The sequence below is a fragment of the Arachis hypogaea genome, chromosome 11 (genome assembly GCF_003086295.3).
Source record: "Arachis hypogaea cultivar Tifrunner chromosome 11, arahy.Tifrunner.gnm2.J5K5, whole genome shotgun sequence".
NCBI classification, from domain to species: Eukaryota; Viridiplantae; Streptophyta; class Magnoliopsida; order Fabales; family Fabaceae; genus Arachis; species Arachis hypogaea.
In genome coordinates, this window is record NC_092046.1 from 128991025 (window position 1) to 128996965 (window position 5941).

At 40.8% G+C, this 5941-nt stretch overlaps 1 non-coding gene across 1 annotated transcript; it reads left to right on the forward strand.

Annotated features, from left to right (window-relative positions):
- Positions 1-5053: 5053 nt before the first annotated feature.
- Positions 5054-5161, forward strand: LOC112725076 (small nucleolar RNA R71). The gene has a single exon (XR_003164205.1). It is a non-coding gene; the product is annotated as a small nucleolar RNA R71 (small nucleolar RNA).
- Positions 5162-5941: the final 780 nt, after the last annotated feature.

A 5941-nucleotide genomic window follows, 5' to 3' on the forward strand; every position in this document is an offset into this window, starting at 1 on the left:
TGTAGAAACTCCACCGTTGAAAATACATAAGAACAAGGTCTAGGAATGGCCATGAGGCCAGCCCCCAAACGTGAAAAGATCTCTGAAAGTATATCAAGTGTGTGAAATACAATAGCAAAAGGTCCTATTTATAGAGAACTAGTAGCCTAAGGTTATAGAAATCAGTAATTAATGCAGAAATCTTCTTCCGGGCCCACTTGGTGTGTGCTTGGGCTGAGCATTGAAGATTTCATGTGTAGAAACTTTTCTTGGAGTTAAACGCTAGCTTTTGTGCCAGTTTGGGCGTTTAACTCCAGCTTTTGTGCCAGTTTTGGAGTTAAACGCCAGAATTCTTGAGCTGACTTGGAACGCCTGTTTGGGCCATCAAATCTTGGGCAAAGTATGGACTATTACATATTGCTGGAAAGCCCAGAATGTCTACTTTCCAACGCAATTGAGAGCACGCCAATTGGGCTTTTGAAGCTCCAGAAAATCCACTTTGAGTGCAGAGAGGTCAGAATCCAACAGCATCTGCAGTCCTTTTTTAGCCTCTGAATCAGATTTTTGCTCAGGTCCCTCAATTTCAGCCAGAAAATACCTGAAATTATAGAAAAACACACAAACTCATAGTAAAGTCCAGAAGAGTGATTTTTATTTAAAAACTAATAAAAATATAATAAAAACTAATTAAAATATACTAAAAACATACTAAAAACAATGCCAAAAAGCGTATAAATTATCCGCTCATCACAACACCAAACTTAAATTGTTACTTGTCCCCAAGCAACTGAAAATCAAATAGGATAAAAAGAAGAGAATGTACAATAAATTCCAAAAACATCTATGAAGATCAGTATTAATTAGATGGGCGGGGCTTTTAGCTTTTTGCTTCTGAACAGTTTTGGCATCTCACTTTATCCTTTGAAGTTCAGAATGATTGGCGTCTATAGGAACTCAGAATCCAGATAGTGTTATTGATTCTCCTAGTTAAGTATGTTGATTCTTGAACACAGCTACTTTATGAGTCTTGGCCGTGGCCCTAAGCACTTTGTTTTTCAGTATTACCACCGGATACATAAATGCCACAGACACATAACTGGGTGAACCTTTTCAGATTGTGACTCAGCTTTGCTAGAGTCCCCAATTAGAGGTGTCTAGGGTTCTTAAGCACACTCTTCTTTTTGCTTTGGACCTCGACTTTAACCGCTCAGTCTCAAGTTTTCACTTGACACCTTCACGCCACAAGCACATGGTTAGGGACAGCTTGGTTTAGCCGCTTAGGCCAGGATTTTATTCCTGTGGGCCCTCCTATCCACTGATGCTCAAAGCTTTGGATCCTTTTTTATCACCCTTGCCTTTTGGTTTAAAGGGGTATTGGCTTTTTCTGCTTGCTTTTCTCTTTTTTTTTTCTGCAAGCTTTCTATTCACTGCTTTTTCTTGCTTCAAGAATCAATTTTATGATTTTTCAGATCATCAGATAACATTTCTCCTTTTCCTTTCATTCTTTCAAGAGCCAACAATTTTACCATTCATAAACAATCAAATTCAAAAATATGCACTGTTCAAGCATTCATTCAGAAAAACAATAGTATTGCCACCACATCAAAATAATTAAACTGTTTTAAAATTTGAAATTCAGGCACTTCTTTTTCTTTTTCAATTAAAAATATTTTTCATTTAAGAAAGGTGATGGATTCATTTTCATAGCTTTAAGGCATAGACACTAATGATCATGTAATAAAGACACAAACATAAATAAACATAAAGCATAATTTTTGAAAAACAGGAAAATAAAGAACAAGGAAGTTAAAGAACGGGTCCACCTTAGTGATGGCGGCTTGTTCTTCCCCTTGAAGATCTTATGGAGTGCTTGAGCTCCTCAATGTCTCTTCCTTGCCTTTGTTGCAAATCTCTCATGGTTCTTTGATCTTCTCTAATTTCATGGAGGAGGATGGAATGCTCTTGGTGCTCCACCCTTAGTTGTCCCATATTGGAACTTAATTCTCCTAGGGAGGTGTTGATTTGCTCCAAATAGTTTTGTGGAGAAAAATGCATCCCTTGAGGCATCTCAGGGATTTCATGATGAGGAAATTCCTCATGCTCTTGATGAGGTTCTCTTGTTTTCTCCATCCTTTTCTTAGTGATGGGTTTGTCCTCATCAATGAGAATGTCTCCCTCTATGTCTATTCTTAGGGTCCGGGTTCACACTTTGATCATGGTTCTTGGTGATCCATGCATTGGCATAGAACTCTTGAACCATTAAGATTCCGACTTGTTGAATGGGGTTGGTGAGAACTTCACAACCTCTTCTTCGGATCTCATGTCGGATCTCCGGATACTCATTCTTTTTGAGTTTGAAAGGGACCTCGGGGATCACTTTCTTCTTGGCCACAACTTTATAGAAGTGGTCTTGATGCACCCTTGAGAGGAATCTCTCCATCTCCCATGACTCGGAGGTGGAAGCTTTTGCCTTCCCTTTCCTCTTTCTAGAGGTTTCTCCGGCCTTTGGTGCCATAAATGGTTATAGAAAAACAAAAAAAAAGCTTTAGCTTTTACCACACCAAACTTAGAAGGTTGCTCGTCCTCGAGCAAAAGAAGAAAGAAGAGAGTAGAAGAAGAAGAAATAGAGGAGATGGAGTGGGCTTTGTGTTTCGGCCAAGGGGGAGAAGTGGTGTTTAGGTTGTGTGAAAATGAAGGAGTGAAGATGGGTTTATATAGGGGTGAGAGGGGTGTGTATGGTTCGGCCATAGAGGGTGGGTTTGGGAGGGAAAGTGGTTTGAATTTGGATGGTGATGTAGGTGGGGTTTTATGATGGATGGTTGTGAGTGGTGAAGAGAATGGTGGGATGTGATAGGTGAGGGGTTTTTGGGGTAGAGGTATTGAGGTGATTGGTGAATGGGTGAAGAAGAGAGAGTGATGTGGGGTAGGTGGGGATCCTGTGGGGTCTACAGATCCTGAGGTGTCAAGGATATCTCATCCCTACACCAAGTGGCGTGCAAAATGCCCCTTTCTGCCAATCCTGGTGTTAAACGCCAGGCTGCTGCCCATTTCTGGCGTTTAACGCCAGCTTCTTGCCCATTCCTAGCGTTAAACACCAGTCTGGTGCCCTTTTCTGGCGTTAAACGCCCATTCTGCTACCTTTACTGGCGTTTAAACGCCAGTAACTATCTCCTCCAGGGTGTTCTATTTTTCATTCTGTTTTTCACTTTGTTTTTGCTTTTTCAATTGTTTTTGTGACTTCACATGATCATCAACCTACATAAAACATAAAATAACAATAGAAAATAGAAATTTAACATAGATAAGTAAAAATTGGGTTGCCTCCCAACAAGCGCTTCTTTAATGTCAATAGCTTGGCAGTGGCTCTCATGGAGCCTCACAGATGTTCAGAACAATGTTGGAACCTCCCAACACCAAACTTAGAGTTTGAATATGGGGGTTCAACACCAAACCTAAAGTTTGGTTGTGGCCTCCCAACACCAAACTTAGAGTTTGACTGTGGGGGCTCTGTTTGACTCTGTATTGAGAGAAGCTCTTCGTGCTTCCTCTCCATGGTGACAGAGGGATATCCTTGAGCTTTAAACACAAGGGAGTCTCCATTCACTTGAATGATCAATTTTCCTCTGTCAACATCAATCACAGCTTTTGCTATGGCTAGGAAGGGTCTGCCAAGGATGATGGATTCATCCATACACTTCCCAGTCTCTAGGATTATGAAATCAGCAGGAATGTAATGGTCTTCAACCTTTACCAAGACATCCTCTACAAGTTCATAAGCCTGTGTCTTTGAATTGTCTGCTATCTCCAGTGAGATTCTTGCAGCATGTACCTCAATGATCCCTAGCTTCTCCATTACAGAGAGAGGCATAAGGTTTATGCTTGACCCTAGGTCACACAGAGCCTCTTCAAAGGTCATGGTGCCTATGGTACAAGGGATTGAGAACTTTCTAGGGTCCTGTCTCTTTTGAGGTAATCTCTGCCTAGTCAAGTCATCCAGTTCTTTGATGAGCAATGGAGGTTCATTCTCCCAAGTCTCATTACCAAATAACTTGGCATTTAGCTTCATGATTGCTCCAAGGTACTTAGCAACTTGCTCTTCAGTGACATCTTCATCCTCTTTAGAGGAAGAATACTCATCAGAGCTTATGAAAGGTAGAAGTAAATTCAATGGAATCTCTATGGTGTCAGAATGAGCCTCAGATTCCCATGGTTCCTCATTAGGGAACTCCATGGAGGTCAATGGGCATCCATTGAGGTCTTCCTCAGTGGGAATCACTGCCTCTTCCTCCTCTCCATGTTCGGCCATGTGAGATGTGATTATGGCCTTGCACTCTCTTTTTGGATTCTCTTCTGTATTGCTTGGGAGAGTGCTAGGAGGGAGTTCAGTAATTTTCTTACTCACCTGACCCAATTGTGCCTCTAAATTTCTAATGGAGGACCTTGTTTCAGTCATGAAACTTTGAGTGGTTTTGATTAGATCAGAGACAATGGTTGCTAAGTCAGAGTGGCTTTGCTTAGAATTCTCTGTCTGTCGTTGAGAAGATGATGGAAAAGGCTTGCTATTGCTAAACCTGTTTCTTCCACCATTATTGTTGTTGAAACCTTGTTGAGGTCTCTGTTAATCCTTCCATGAGAGATTTGGATGATTTCTCCATGAAGGATTATAGGTGTTTCCATAGGATTCTCCCATGTAATTCACCTCTTCCATTGCTGGGTTCTCAGGATCATAAGCTTCTTCTTCAGAGGAAGCTTCCTTAGTACTGCCTGTTGCTGCTTGCATTTCAGACAAACTCTGAGAAATCATATTGACTTGTTGGGTCAATATTTTATTCTGAGCCAATATGGCATTCAGAGTATCAATCTCAAGAACTCCTTTCTTCTGAGCTATCCCATTATTCACAGGATTTCTTTCAGAAGTGTACATGAATTGGTTATTTACAACCATTTCAATGAGTTCCTGAGCTTCTGCAGGTGTCTTCTTCAGATGAAGAGATCCTCCAGCAGAGCTATCCAATGACATCTTGGATAGTTCAGACAGACCATCATAGAAAATACCTATGATGCTCCATTCAGAAAGCATGTCAGAAGGACATCTTCTGATCAATTGCTTGTATCTTTCCCAAGCTTCATAGAGGGACTCACCTTCCTTCTGTCTGAAGGTTTGGACTTCCACTCTAAGCTTGCTCAATTTTTGAGGTGGAAAGAACTTTGCCAAGAAAGCATTGACTAGCTTTTTCCAAGAGTTCAGGCTTTCTTTAGGTTGTGAATCCAACCATGTTCTAGCTCTGTCTCTTACAGCAAAAGGAAAGAGTATAAGTCTGTAGACTTCAGGGTCAACCCCATTGGTCTTGACAGTGTCACAGATTTGCAAGAATTCAGCTAAGAACTGATGAGGATCTTCCAATAGAAGTCCATGAAACTTGCAATTCTGTTGCATTAGAGAAACTAATTGAGGCTTAAGCTCAAAGTTGTTTGCTCCAATGGCAGGGATTGAGATGCTTCTCCCATAGAAATCGGGAGTAGGTGCAGTAAAGTCACCAAGCACCTTCTTTGCATTGTTGGCATTGTTGTTGTTTTTGGCTGCCATGGTTTCTTCTTCTTTGAAGAGCTCTGTTAGGCCCTCTAGAGAGAGTTGTGTTTTGGTTTCTCTTAGCTTTCTCTTCAAGGTCCTTTCAGGTTCAGGATCAGCTTCAACAAGAATGCTTTTATCTTTGCTCCTGCTCATATGAAAGAGAAGAGAACAAGAAAGTAGGGAATCCTCTATGTCACAGTATAGAGATTCCTTGAGGTGTCAGAGAAAAAAAAGAATAGAAGGAGGAGGTGGAAAAGAGGGAATTCGAACTTATCAAGAGGGATAGAGTTCGAATTGCACCTTGATGAGGAGTCTTAGTCCCTTAAATAGAAGGATGTGAAAAGAGGGGAAGAATTTTTGAAAATTAAAGTAAAAGATTTTGAAATTATT